Source organism: Ptychodera flava, chromosome 2 (genome assembly GCF_041260155.1).
Source record: "Ptychodera flava strain L36383 chromosome 2, AS_Pfla_20210202, whole genome shotgun sequence".
NCBI lineage: Eukaryota > Metazoa > Hemichordata > Enteropneusta > Ptychoderidae > Ptychodera > Ptychodera flava.
This window is the reverse complement of record NC_091929.1, coordinates 40548537-40564684: the sequence shown is the minus strand read 5'-3', so window position 1 is coordinate 40564684 and position 16148 is coordinate 40548537. Positions and strand designations below refer to the sequence as shown.

The window sequence follows — 16148 nt, the reverse complement described above, 5'->3', positions numbered from 1 at the left end:
ACATGTACCATACGAATTATACAGAGTACTGCTTCAAAGTCATTCAAGATATATCATTATGTACGAGGAATAAAATTCGAAGTTATACTCAATGTTCAAGAAAATAGCACTACACTGTTCTGAATTAACTTCGAAAATTCGATAGTTTCTTTTACATGGAAAGTCAATATATCCAGGGGGAGTAAACAAAAAAGAGTTATCTGATATACTTCGGAACGCCGGTCCCTGCTTTCGTTGTGAACAGCTGTCGACTTCTGGTCGCTGAATCTGCGATGGGGGTCCTTTTCAAAGCTGCAACCACGTCACTGGATCCTGCCGACTACGCCAAATGTGACCAATAGTTCGTTCCAATGAGGGTAGCTTGCATTTCACACGTCTCTCCAGGGAGATTGCTCACAATAATTCCAATATGCAACCATTTATTCCACTGACACATAATAGAGGTACAAATGGGCGACTACTACAAAAAAAACCCCGTCGCACAAAACAAAATTACAATAGTTAAGTGACAGACAAAAATTAATTTTCTTTATCACGTACACAGCAAAACAATAGACGTAGCGTCTTGTCTGTGGTCAATGCATGGCTTCAATAAATCCGACGAGAACGGTTTTTATACATATATCAGAGTCCTGAAATTGTCCATATTCGACTATGAGCTTACGAATGATTTACAATGAAAGCATATATCGGTCTACAGAAACTCACCCCACCACTTGTAGCTTTAACGGAGAGGAGAAGGCCTCCAAAGTCACCGTCTTCTACCTTAGAAAACTGCCACAACTGAACAGCACGGTTGTGCGTGAGATACTGAATTGACGTTCAACGTGGCAATAATTTGGGTGTTCTTTTATAGTAAGTAACAGGTGTAAATAGACCAATAACGCAGCACTGTGTAGTGAAAACGATTTGAATAGTTTCCTTGCAAATGCAAATATACAGTGGGAGTTGTGATCGATAAATTTGCAGTCACACAAATAATATGTTCAAACAGGTAAGTAAGCAATGAAAACGCTGATATCAGTGGGAAACGAAAATACAAATATCCAAATTTATTTTCAATCGTCACATTCGGATACATTACTGTTGAACAAATTTGAATAACAATGATGCTTCATGATAATCATTAATTTTAAATTAATAACCTTTTCGAGTGTCAGTCTTTCAATCACTGAGAAGTGGTAATGCAGAGCAGAATTGTCTTTTTAACGACATATTCTCTGGCTTCAAATTAGATGTTAAATAACGGTTAGTAGTATCAACTGTGGGCTTTAATTCTTAATTATCACTAATGCTAAAATAGTATCAAGTTTTGGCGTTAATTCTTAATTATCATTAATGCTAAAATTGAAACATTGTACCCAAAATATGTATCCCTTAAACCCCCCCCCCCAGTTAACTATTGCTAACATAGTGAAATTTGTAATATCTGCTTTTTCGAAAATATATAGTATAAAGGGTTTTTATGTCATCTTTGATAGGAAATATTGATTAATATTTAAAAAAAGTGTACAACACGTTAAATATGTGAGGCCTCTGATTAAATAATGACATGTATCACATTCATTAAGGATACAAATAAAAAGAGTGGACAAAAGAGGAGAGGCAAATGGAAAGAGACACTCTTGAAGGATACTCACATGCAATTTGAACAGTATGCCTCTGCCTTCAGGAGGACAAGAGTTACCCTGCTGAGGGTCCAGTGGTTCTACTTCTGAATGAAAACGACATGCGCGGTGTTCTACAGACATGGTACCACAAAGAGACCACGTGATGGTAACACAAATATATCGATCTGCAACCGCGTATGAATATACATGCGTTTCCATTTACGTTTGTGCGCGTGGTCCAAAAAAGGATTTGTGTTTCCAACACAATTTTAGATATCCTTCTTACATGATGCTGGTATGAGCGAAAATCAATGATTGCAGTTACATTCAAACTTCTTGATGCACTTTGTTTACGCACATGCCGTCAAGCCATATCGTTAGGAACCTGAAATCATTCGAAACTGAACAATTATTGGGCATAAAATAGTTTTTGTGGTAATTTGACTTTATAGTGGATAAATTAATTTAGTTTTTGACGCCAAAAGGTGAGTGACCTTCATAGAAGAGCGTATAGCTGTGAATACAGAGTGACGGGCGTGACTTACTGATGACCCTACCTAAAACGATAACACATCATATGACTGTTTTCATAAGGACGTTCCGAAATTCGCGACGAAATCGATAGAAATCGACCTTGCTCACTGCTCACTGCGACTCATAAAAAGTTGGTTGCTAAGGAGTGATGGTAACCTTATCATCTGTTGATATTATTCCGCTGTTGGGCCATTCCATTTCAAAGGAGTGGTTATGGTACACTTTTAGAGCGAAAAATTTACATATTACGGTGCCGAAACAGATTTTTATTATTTGAAGAACGTTTATCATGAAGTGAAGTATGGCCGTAGATGTAAAACATAGACTGGAATGTGTAAAATGAGTGGGTTTTTTTCGTGTTTTGGAAAATAATCTCATCCCTTCGGGAAATTTTTGAGGCCCGCCAAACACGGGGTCAAAATACTCGCGCCAGTGTTCGATCGGGTTCGAACAGCTCAAAGCATAGAGCGAGATACTCTTTACGACATATATGAATGCAAAGTGGATATAGTAGCCATACCAGTCAGTTTATCTCCATGAATTATACTTGTCCTTTGACGTCAAATATGCTGAATTTACCATCTTAGAAAGGAATTTGTGAGCGGATTAGATAAAACGTGAAGTGAATTTATTGTTTTGCAGTACGTATAAGGTTGCATTTACATCGTCTGCTCGTATATTTTCGTTACTGGTTTGCCTAAATAGAACTAAACTGATTTAAACAACCTAAACGAAAGTTTGACTTTCTTGGGAATATCTTAAATCGTATCCGAAACCCGCACACTAAGGACACGATCATGACCTGTGAATCTCACTGTACAAATTGGAAATATAATATGCGCACCTTTTCTGTCGCGAGTATTTTCAGTATGGTCGGATTTTTGTGGCTCATTTTATGGCTATACATGATATCATTCACTACCTAGATATCTTAACTCGTCAACAGGAAACTTGTCGTATAGCGATTCTGTTATGATGCACTGTCGACCGAGACCGTAATCTTCAGCGGCGTAGAAAACGTAGGAATAGTTTTTGCCTATTTTTTGACAAGTGCCCGGTCACGCGTAGTGTCGTCTGCAGTTTTTAAACAATGCTGGTGACTCACACCGTGATTAACGCCCGGGATGAGCAACAAACCTCTCTCAGAAATAGCAAATTCTCCTATCTACAGCATTGGAACTTGAATAGCTCAAACGTCGAGTACAACCAAGGATGTTGCTAGATATGCTTACAATATTTGTTTGAAGACATTGGTACTACTGTTACCGCTGTGAGAAATCGCCTAATAAACTTGTCAGAATGGATTGTTGCAGTGAATATATCAAGACACATTAAAAAATGCAACATTGAGTGTGTGGTGTACTATAAAACACCTACATAACCTCTCTTTATGCGGGTATAAGACCTGTTCATCAGGATCTCTTAGCTCATTGACAAGTTGAAAAAACAGAAAAGTCGATCAACGGACAAATTGCAGGGATGCTGTCGGAGGGCGCCTTGTCAACGGTATAGTACAAACTGAGATGATCAAAGAGAATGAGTACGCCTGCATGCCACAAGTTATAGCTGGTTTGATATTTAGAATTAAGATGGGAAGATAATGCATCTATTCTGATCACGTTAAATTATGATTTCAGTTATCGTGAGGAAAATAAACTTCAACCGATTGTTAGTTTTTTGATGTACTCCTACCAGAAAACAGAATACCTTTCTTACCAGATTAGTATTATCTCCGAATAACTTTGAAAATAAATAAATAACTAAACAAATAAATGAATAAAAATAAATAAATATAAACTTTACCACACATTAAGGTCCACATAACACATGTCTTTATGCATGCTTGCATAGATTTTTGAGAGAAAGAAATATATTTGAAGAAGAATATTTACTCATGTTACTGTTTCAAACACCAGTCTACTTACACTAAACCACCACACAAGCGACAAGGATCACAACTGCACTTACATATTTTGATACACAAAATCTTCACATTGATTGTTTTGTATTTGTCTGTTAGTTCCTCGCAAACGATTAAATCTCGCATGATCTTCGCCATGACAACAAAAAGTACAATCTTGTCTATTAAAAAAGGAGTTACACCCATGGCCACTTTAGTGTTGATCAAGGCTACTTGATACAGACAGAAATTCTGCTTGTATAAAGACAAAACAGACCCTACCAAGGGTTGTAACTGAGAGCTAACGATTGGCACTCGTGTGTTATAAATTGAGACATAAGATACCACTTCCATTCACGAAAGCCTACTCGATATTTAGTTTATTGAGGCAACACACTTTTATGAACTCACTGCTATAGCATAAACTAGCATTGTATGTCCCATGCAGACAGTGTGTCTGGGAAAATTGAAATAAACAAGACTTATACGTGGACCAGCGTATGGTAATATTACATCGTATCTCAGTCTTGACCACAGGGTGCCAATCGTAAACTCTCATTTACAACCCCGGACAGAGCTAGTTTTGCCTTTGTACAAACATAATTTCTGTCTGTTTCGAGTAGCCTTGATCAACACTAAAGTGACCACGGGTGTATCGATTTTTCAAACGGTAAACAAATATCTGACGAGATGGAATAAGGAAATGCTTATATGTTGTATTTTCCTCCTACTACGTAATGAGTCGTTGAAATGTCAACTTCCTTCACTATCACATCTTTCATAGTCTGTTCATGAAAAGGAAGGATACTACTAACAAAATAATTCTTTAAAACATCGAACTCTTATCGCTACATGTATGTGGGGTCAACAAGCAAGCAAGTACAATGATGAATACAAGTTTAAAATGATCATTTTCTGTCAATTGATTTCTAAAGCAAATACAATTTACAGTACTTTTTTTACTTTTGAAAGACTGAGATCAGTCTCCATGATATATGACACAACTTGTAGAATCAAGAATGGTCAGCTGATGATTGAAGCTCTTTGACAGCACCAGCAACAGTGTTGTCTATTTCAGATAATACAGCTATGACTTCTGTCCACGTCAGACGATTGTTTTTCTTCTTCAACCATCTTTTAATGACCTCTTCAGCTTTTCCCTCGTCATCTATTTTGCAAGTCGCATCGTTTAAGTCCGTCATATCGACCCCGACGTTCATCCCCACGGTGCGCCAGATACTCTTTATCGTTTGTGCGATAGGACGTATGTCATCGTTTGTTAAAGAAGCTGTCGATGAGGTCGAAGTGAGGATACTATAATTAATATTTTAGTACGCATGTTAATCATAAAACGTGATGCCAATATAATGTAAATATATTTGAATCAACGTACTTCGATGACAGGTGGTAACTTCAAATATCATACAACAAAATTGTTCCATACTGGTTGTCGATTGAAGTATTTCGATGTATAAACAACCTAATTTTTATGATTGTCGATGATAATTTGTGTAGCATTCAAGTTGTTTTCAGCCATATACAATACCTTGTTGAAGACTCAATTGTATCGATTCCAACACAGGTGCTGTTAACTGCTTATATTCATTGAAATCTTCTCGAAGTTTCTTAACTTCTAGCCAGATGTTTTTCTTATCCAAACCATCAAGACCTGTCAGCTTCTCAATGATCGTCTTGACAACTAGTTCCACTTCATGCGAATCTAAATTATAACAACGAAAAATTTAATTTATTTTAGAAGAGATAGGGTCATTTCCATCTTTTAATTTATTTTAGAAGAGATTAGGTCATTTTCATCTTGAAAACTTTACTCTCATGTTAGTCTTCTTTTCATGATAAGTGCAAACGATTCTGTGATGCTGTAGTGGGACATGTTATTTCCAAAGACCACTCTGTAGCTAGAATGTACTCCTATGATCGTTATGACAATGTAATTGTTTAGGCAGTCCTAATACTTCACAAATGCATTCTTTAAGATGTGTCATTTATATTTTCATCGGACAGCAATCCTAGAGCATTTCAATATTGCTGATGTAAAAATGCTTAAGTATTTACCTGTTTTCTCAGGGTTTGACTTGTGATAGCTCTCCGCAAACCGCCGGTAATCGTTATTTAATTCATTGAAACTTTTCGTGAGCTTTGCGATGGCCGTTTTCACAATTTCACTTTTTTCGTGGTGAGACGACAGAACTGTAATGGATGAAATTTGTATTAAGAGGTTCGATTAATTTTGATCTAGATAGTAGATTAGCAATCAATGTCCTCCCAATAGGATGCTGAAATTATGTAATAACTGATTAGCAATCAATGTCTCTCCCAATAGGATGCTGAAATTATGTAATAACTGTGAAATTATCTGCCTCTTTCTTTTTCGAGAAATAACAACACGATTGGAAATATTTTGGATAATAGGATATTGTAGTAATATTGGTTTATTCAGTAAATTTAAGCTCATCTACTCTTCTGTTTTTGCAATTCACATGTTTTTAAGGGTAATCTGTAATATTGTAACTTTCAGCTATAGGGTACCCGACACTTTTGATTTTGAAAACAAAAAAATTGTCTTGGAATTCAGAGCAGCCTCTACAAAAAAGAATTTCAAAACACATACTTGTCTCTACCGACTGAAAACGTTTTTCGACCTCTTCAAATTTCTGCATCATTTCTTCTTTTAAAGAAGACAGTTCAGATGTCAGTTTGTCAAGTTTCCCTGCCATTTCACCTATCTCAGAATGCAAAGTCCGAACTTCATCACTTCTTGCCAGGCCCTTGATATCTTCAGTTCTTGCAAGGCCTTGTAATCGTACCTCCATAGAGTCCATCAATCTTAAGAGAAGTTCCCTGTCTATTAAAGGCAACAGTGAAGCGATATATGTTATTGAGGTCAATGATTTCACATCCTAATGATATGACAGACAGTGTAACATAAATGTCAAAGTTACTGAAACAGCTCTGTTCTGGAAAGTACAGTCCGAAAAGGTTGGGAACCTTTGCATTAGATATACTGATAAGTCTTTAGTTACCATAATAAAATAGCCATACGACAATATTCACCAGCCATCCATAGCTCCAGCAGGTGTGAGTAGCCTGTTTTCCCATTTACGCAATTTGGACATGTTGGCATCTATATATATTTAAACTTTGATGAATGGAAAGTTAACGCTTGTTCGTATGTTATGATCTAGGATTTATATACATGGAACCTACCAGTACCTATTTGATATACTTTTAGCGACGATACTATAATTTGAGCTGAATTACTTAGCTACAACTATCGAACGATTTAAATATTTAAATATTTGCTATGTAACTAACCAGTCGGTTCCTTTGTTGTTGTAACATTAGGGTTTGGAGCTGCTGCAAAGTGACCTACAGATATAGAAGAAAAAATTACATAAAGTTGCAAATGGATATAAGCTGTACAGGAAAAGTTAGGTTTTATACATTTAGGACACATGTAGAGCCTACCCAATAAGTTGTCATTTTCACATGAACCGATGAACAATGAAACGCGTAAAAATCTAAAGTACCCTCTTCTCCGGCGATCTGACATATATAGTCTCAATACACTCGGTAATGTCATACAGGGTAAGGAGGAAATCTGCACGTTGCAGTTCAAATAAACTTTTGTGTAATTCCTTACTTCACACCAAATATCGTGAATTTTTATTCTCACATTCCTGGCCACTAGGAGTGTAGGTTTGAAAGTGTTGGAAAAATCGATCACTCTCAGAACTCGTCCAACACTGTGTATAAATCCGCATATACGAAAGCGGTATATTACACGAGCTCTGATTGGATAATAAACGGCCTTTCGCTCCGTGTGCAATTATTATCCAATGACGCGATGAGTAGTTCACGGACCGGAACTAAAAAGTAAGCAGGTCAAAGTGCAGTAGGAGACGATAGCATTGTCACGATTTGGACAAAGTTGTACGTTGTTGGTGACAGAGTCACCAACGACTGTCAAATTTTCCAAATGACAAGTGAACGTACGCAACGTTGAACATAACGCCATTTTTTCCTGATGGAATCTCGTCCGGAGCTGAAGTTGAAATATCGGCAGTGGAACTCGCCACAGCTGCGAAGTAGGATAGTCACTGATACATTGAAATAATCATTTTATTCTTCCAGTGTGAATTTAACGCAGCTTGTGATCATGTGAGAAAAAGAATCTCACTTCTCAAGGACCTGGGATCAGATTTCTCTTACGAGTTGGGGGTATTTTGTCTAGGCGAGTGTGAGACAAAATATCCCAACTCGTGTGAGAAATCTGATCCAAGATCATTGGAGTTGTGAGATTCTATTATTTCCATGCTTGGTCTGTCCGGTCGAAAATTGATAATACCGATGTAGCTCCAGTTTAGAGCACAGCACAGCACAGTCATTGACATGCCTCATGTCTCCTAGCAAAGAAATAAAGAAAATAAGAGCTTGTAGATAGAAACATTAGGACCCATAACCGACAATCCACGCCCGCTTCACTGCATGTACATTATTGTAGTCATAAAATAGTTAAGAAGACTGACCAGTATTTCCCTCTGGTCCTGAATGACTCGGGTGTGGTCCCGCTGCACCTATTAATTATGGAAAAATAAACACAATTGCGTCTTTATTAGAATGCAACATTACACATTGGGACCCATAACGGACAATTCACGCCCGCTTCAGTGCATGTACGGCACAGGCGGTGGGCCACAATATCCAAGAACTTGAAACTAAACTCAATGGTGACATGACATCCATTTTGAGCTGGTGTTGTAATAATAACATGTGTATAATACAGAAAAGACCAAGGTGATGGTCATTGGAACCCCCAGAAAAAATCTAGAACAGACAAATGTATAAAGTTGTTTGTAATTACGAGCAGCTTGGATGTGTTAAGCAAGAAAACCTTTTAGGTCTGTCAATTGATTATACTTTGACCTGGGATAAACATGTCAGTAAAGTATGTGGTAAAGTTGCTTTAAGCTTTTACACTTAAGCGTATACGATCATTCTTAACTAAAAAAGCAATGTTGACGTTTTATAAATGTTTCATTTTACCTCATTTTGATTATTGTCCGAACATATGGGGTCATTGTTCAACCACTCTTTTATCTCGACGTATAGAAAGACAGCAGAAATCTGTTTCTAGAATGATTTTAGATCAAGACTTTAATACTCCAAGTTATATTATATTTAAATCCTCAAGGTGGTTGCCAATTCGTGAAAGAGTTTCATACAATGAATCAGTTTTAATGTACAAAGTTCTGAATAACCTTGCTCCTGATTATCTTAACGTTTTTAGAGGTGTAAAGCAGATCCACGGACGTAACACAAGGTCTGCAAACAGAGAAGATCTGTATATCCCAGGGCATAGAACCCATTTTTTCAAAAGAAGTTTTATATAAAATATGGAATACTTTGCCTGGAGAGATCAAATCTAGCTCTTCACTTCTATCATTCAAAAGAAATTGCAAGTGCCATTTTTTAAATAGATGGGATAATCTTACTTTTATGTAATTTTTTTAATCTGTTTTTAGATTTTTTTTTACTTGAAGCGTTTTTACATTTTTTTCAGTATAAAGTTTTCTTCCTGAATTATTTTTTAATGTAAATATTGTAAATGTTGTTTTACTCGACTCTGTGTGAGAAGAGCCTCAGGCTCAACAGTTTATCGAGTTTAAATAAAGTCTAATAATAATTATAATAATGTACATGATTGTAGTCATAAAATAGTTAAGAAGACTGACCAGTATTACCCTCTGGTCCTGGATGACTCGGGTGTGGTCCCTCTGCACCTATAAAGTATGGAAAAATAAACACAATTACGTCTTTATTAAAATGCAACAATACACATCGTTTTATTATTAACGTCTTCTTCTTCGATTCGACAATGACTACCAAACAGATACTTAATGATTGCCACATTCATAGTGTGTATTTTTTCTGTGGCAATGTCTCAAGTTAATGGATGCTGGCTTCCTTTACACTGTAATATCTCTCGGCATCATTATACAATAAAATAAACTAATCTCTCACCTTGGACATTTTCGCCTCTAACCGGTCTATTTGGATCCAACGTTCTCAACACTGTATTGGAATGATTCGTCGCCTCAAGTACCTCATACAGTATGTTATACCCGTCTTCGGCGCGCTTAAATAAATCCAGCATATATGATACGCGTGCATCTTGTGTTCGTATCTATGAAATAGTTTCAAAGAAATTAAAGACAGTTTGTTATCAATCTTATGCATTACATCCATAAAGATGCTTCGAACGTCGATAGAGGAAATTGAAGCGGGAAACTCAAGTTTTATATAAACATTGATCTTTAAGAACCTAATCTTCGTGACTTTCATTCAGCTTTACCTCGCATTTGTTTCAAGCCGGATTTAAAAAAATAACAGCAACAGGCAAATGAATGCAAAAACAATAAGGAAATGTGGAAAATTAAACTTAAAGCGAAAAGGGTTCTCCGTATCTCTGATTGGGTTTTCTAACAATTATCTCAGACATATTTCTGATTCCATCCCTCATATTCAAGATTTTGATATTTTTAATAACTACACTTATTTCCGACATGCATTATGCAAGATCGTTTTACTGAATAGGTTTTACAGGTTGTCTTGGTGTTTTTTGTCTGTTTTTGATACTGCTAGCGCTGATTTGTTTCGTGAATAATATGTTGCATTTAATGTTATTTATTATGTTATATTTTTTTAAGCGAAACTATCATTGGGGCAACTTATTGGTGCGGGAGTAAATAAATAAATTAATAAATTAATATATGAATAAATAAATAAATAAATAAATTAATTAATTCACTAATTACTTTAGTATAACTAAATAAATAAATAAATAAATGAATAAATAAATAAATAAATAAATATATTAATAAATAAATAAATTAATTAATTAATTAATGTATTAATAAATAAATAAAATTCAGCCTGTCTATAGTATTTGCTTTTCCTATGCAAGATTTGCTTTTTACCCAGTGATCCTGACCGTAATTCAAGTATCTGGTTCTATTCAATCTAAATGTGGTCTGTAAAATGAAAGTTCGACTGGTATGTAATCCGGCATGATAAAGCTTTAAGGCCAGCCATGTTTTGTAATTTTTATCAGTTTCATAAAATTTACTACGATAAGATAGACTTAATGAGTAATAATTAACCAGTCTGAAGCAAATAATCAGCGAGTAATATTACTAACATTTAAGGACCACACGTCGCCCTCCGATATGATGTTGGGATGTTCCTTTCGTGTGTACTCGGTTATTTCTTTAGCCTTTAAATTGTTTGTAAAATACTGCAAGTTTTCCACTAGTATCCTTCTCTGCTTGACGTCCATGTCTGGCACAGATTAATGTGTGACCGAATCGCTGTTTTCTATATTGTGTAAAGACGAAAGACAGTTACTCGTCATAACTGGCAACAATCTCAAACATATGAACTAACACAGAATGTAGATCACACCTCGGAAACGTGAATTATCAATATAACTAATACGCGTAAACACGTCGTATTTACGCTGAGGAAGAGGCTTTAAATATCGATGCAAGGATTCCATCACAATCCCAACTGTTGTAACGGAGAGATCGTCATTAAGCAAGTAGGAGCTTTATTCTCAAGGTATTGAAGTAACACTCAAATGTTGCCATGCCACAAAGGGCAATCTTAGCAAACAGACGGCATTATCATTGATATTGGGATTGTAGGGTTTCTCATCTTATGGCTCTTTCATCGATTCCGTCTGCATGTGCAGACCAAGCCGTACACTATTATTGTTTAGCACACAAGCCTGCAATTCCAGAGATTGAAGAAGAATGTAGCCGCCGTCTGATTTATTGTTTATTTGAAAACGGACTCATTTGAAAAAAAAACAACAAGTAGTTTTCAAGGATTTGAAGCTGTATATCATGACACGGGACTGTTGTTTTTGGCCCCAAGGTCCCTGAACGATATTGAACAGGGGTCTTGCTTACTAACATGGCTGTTTTGTCAATTGAATTTCAAAAGTGACGTTAAGATTAAGCTACCCGATCAAGAACAACTGTCTCATAATAGCACAATGTTTAGTTCTTTTTAAAATCAAACATGTATTTCAACATGGAGGTACAAGCTATCGGCTCATGTGTAGCCAGGATAGCTTTAGTATCCACTGGAAGTTCATCCTTGAAGGATATATGTTAACGGATTTAGCCGCTGAATAATTGCATCCGAATCATATAGCGAGCTGAATATGTTAATGGTTAATTTTTGGTTTTAGGACAATCATTTTTAAACACGGTAAGATAGAGACATTTGTTTCTCCGTTTTGAAAATTTATCTTCTTGGTTTGTAATCACGTGCGCCTGGTAAACAATTCAAGTCGATTACTGTCTTAACAATTACACTGCTAGATTGGCAGTCAAAGAGTTAGATATCACACGTACACCACCTTCAGCGACTGTCGGTAAATAAATTACCGCGTCACTGTTGTTTGAGTGCCTTCGCACGTTGTCGTGTCAAAGGTCTGCTGCCCTGGGTCGACAGGCACGTGTACGTGCTTCACAAAGAAAGTAGAAATAAAATGAGTCCATGCTCCTTCAAAGTACTAGCACTAGTACTAGCGTTTAAAAGTAAAATGCAAATTGCCTTACAAACAACCTTGGACCAAATACCACAACTAACCTTCCCTAAAACATGACAAAACCGTTGATGTCGTTATGCCTTAATTCAACAGAGAAACTTATCAGAAAAAATCTAGCCATAGCCAGAACCAAATAAAAGGGCTTTTCTATCTCACAACCAAAATTATTATTTTATTCTAAAATTACTTCGTCATTTGCTTACCATTGGGCGATATTACGGACAAAATTAACCGAAAACCTTACAAAACAGTTTATTGCGTTTTACTTCTAATCAATCCGAGTATTATCAATTATCATTGAAAAATGAAAAAGGGCTTCTCTATCCTAACCATCAAAATTATTACTATCGCTATACTGCTTCTGTAATATGATGAGTATGATTGCTTAATGATCAGCAAGGAAGGGCAAATAACTAATCTGTGGAAGTTACTAGATCATCATGGAGTTACTTAGGCTAAGTCACCAAGGAACACTCCTGCAAAGAAAAAGTACACTTACTGGTGCGTTCCTTGTTGACCTTGAACGAAAGAGAGAAGAAATCTTACAAAACTAGTGCTATAACCAAGACACCCAAGGTTGATATTATAATTCTTTATTGGGAATGCTTCGTCCAAAACTATTAAAATGTAAAAAACAGATAATATGCCGACACCTCTTCTCCTATTAGCTGATCCCTATGCTGACACAAAGAACCAGCCAAGCTGACGCTCTCAATACAAAATAGGGACCAGTATTCTGGCAAATGTATGAAATAAAAGGGAGGCAGATCCAACATCATCTTCGTTTGCATGCCACGTGCGTTCAAAGAAATCATATGCGACAAGGTCACTGCCTGATTTGTTGTTCATATGTGATTTCTACTCATGATTGATGCAACGTCAACCGTGCATATTACAAAAATGTTTTGAGAAAATGGCTTTTTCAGAACAAAGTTGGTAAGCACTTCTCGATGACAGGCGCATGCAGTCGTAAAAGTCCTAAAGTCAGGTAATATTTTGTGCGCAACTTAAGTCACAAAAATAATAAGTTTTATCCAAGATATATTTTTGAGCAACCAAAGATGTTAGGTTTGTCATGTATTTAACTTTTTGTGAGAGAGCCCTGGGATATTTTAAATAATCTGCAGAGGGTTGCCAGGATCAACAACTGGATAATGAGGTTTGAGCATCCCTGTCGCAAACGTACTAGACGGTTTCAAAACATCGGACATGTTCAACACGCTGATCACGAGTTTTTGTACGAAGGGTTTAAAACAAAGAGAAGCACTAGTCAGTATTTCAAGGGACAGTTTCAATGTTTTAGATTGTTTCCTGATGACACTATAGTTTCTAGGAGTATTCATTTCTCTCTCAAACATCCTGGATACGCCGAGTAGACTGACGTGTTGATGCTGTACTATGTTTATCTTCAAGCAGGCAAGCACAATCGACCTTTATAACCACCCCAATGACTTCATTGTGCACACGGAAAACGTAAAAGCGTGAACGATAGCTTTTACTGAATACAGGGGGTATACATAAAGACATAATTCTTGATATGGTGTGTGTATTTTGGGGTGCGGGGGCTGTTTTTTTCTTTATCGTTGTTCTTCTTAAAACAACATTTCAATTCAAATCTATTTGCTGTTACCGTAGTTCCGTCTAGTGACAGAGACACTGGCATTAAGCCAGCAGAAGCTTTAGTCTCAACGTTTTTAAGCAAAAGTTTAAATGCAATATGTCACAGGGGTTCAAACTCACTACAGGAGTACGGCAATCAATCACATTGTAAACCTATGGTTTCCATTGATTTTGCCTTGCTGGTATTGTAGACCTGGTGTCACCCTTTTGTTATATGGCGCACAAATAAAACGTAAACACTTGCATTGCCTACTTATGTTTGCTAAAGCTTTTGTTTGAACATTGTGAAAATCCAATGAAAAATCTATGACATTGTGTTAATCATGTCATTTTGTCCGTATTTATGGCGCAACTGTACCGGAACGCCATCGAATTCGGTATTTATTTGAGCGGATTTGAAGGACAAGGCTGCAAAAATGATTGGTTTTTCATTTTCACTTTGACTCGCATGGTTAAAGCTCAATTAGCCGAACAAGAAAAGCGCTCTTATCATTCCGTTGTATTCAATCACTTAGAATATAAAATAGTTGTGAAACGAATGATTGCCATTACAGTAAGATTAAGCAGCCTTGGTATGTCATAACAAAGAAGTGCCTTTCATCTTATTGGGTTTTTATGCTCCAATTTCGGTAAAACATCTCACAAGTGAATTATTGCAGAACATGTCAACGGGCGTTTAACAAGGATTAGGGAGACGTCATTATTTACAGCCTGGGGTCGGAATAATTGAAGGGGGAGTCACTCAGGACATTGAAAGCTAGAAGAAGGTTGCTCAAAACGTGCAGAGAAAAAGGGGGAACGCAAAATTTTAGTGCGAAATAAATTGAAACACCTTTCAGATTGCGGCATTGAACACATCAATTTCTCAAAATTTTCGATGCGAGGGGGGGGGGGGAACACCCCGCTCGTGCTCTCCCTCTTTGGGTGTTGCAGTAGTTTTACTAGTAAAAGAACAAATCGACTTTGAAATATCATTTTGTTGGTTTCACCTTTTTCAACCGTCATGGATGATAATCAAGCAGGGTAGGCCTACACCAGGATTTGAAAGATCTATTATACTATTGCTGTATTTTTTAAATTTTACAAAAAGTTGTTTTGATATTTAACTTTTCTAAGTGGAGTGGGGTCAGTCCTTATTTCTGTCTTAGAGGAGAGAGGTTACTCAAATCCATCATGGTTGGCAGGGGAGGGGGTACTCAAAACTTCGGAGTTTACGTTGCAATTCTTCCGACCCCCATGCGGTAGATAATGACGGCTCCCTTAAACATGTTAATAGGTAACTATAGACTTGTACAACGCCAAACTTTCTTTCCACGAGAGACATTCTGCTCGACATTCTTCACGACTTAAACACTCGAAAATATTGGAAATCTGTGTCAACACTTACCCTGTGGAGAATTACAAATCTTCTGTGTTTGTTATCAACGTCAGTCAGGTAAAAAAGTTTACGTTTCCAGCAATTACACGGTCGCTTGATATCAAACAGTAAATTACCATGTATTCCACCGTGGTGTGGCTGGTAAACAATTTACGACGACCAGTTTCAGTCGTGCCGACGCACGTTGCAGTGTCAAAGGTCTGCTGGTCGAAGGTGATGAGCGTTTGTACATGCTTCACATATAAAGTAGACACAAAATGAGTCAACGCTCCTTCAACTGACTGAGAGACCCAATATAAGACAATACAGGGAACAATGTCTGACAAACAGCGATGAGGAAAATTACAAATTTTTCTTACAAAAATGTCGACGTCGTAAAAGTATTATTCATCTGAACATTTTAAAAATATTTCATCCAATTGTTTTTGTTACAAGAAAAAATGGGTGCGGACGTCTAACAATCTAAAA

General features: G+C 36.7%; 1 protein-coding gene across 1 annotated transcript in view; it reads right to left on the bottom strand.

The window, feature by feature from the left end:
- The window catches only part of LOC139150270 (uncharacterized), an 86864-nt gene extending 71035 nt beyond the window's left edge, over window positions 1–15829 (bottom strand). Inside the window, exon 1 of the mRNA XM_070722532.1 lies at window positions 15797–15829. The gene's annotated coding sequence lies outside the window, so the exon portion shown is untranslated. The remainder of the gene's footprint in view (window positions 1–15796) is intronic.
- Window positions 15830–16148: the final 319 nt, after the last annotated feature.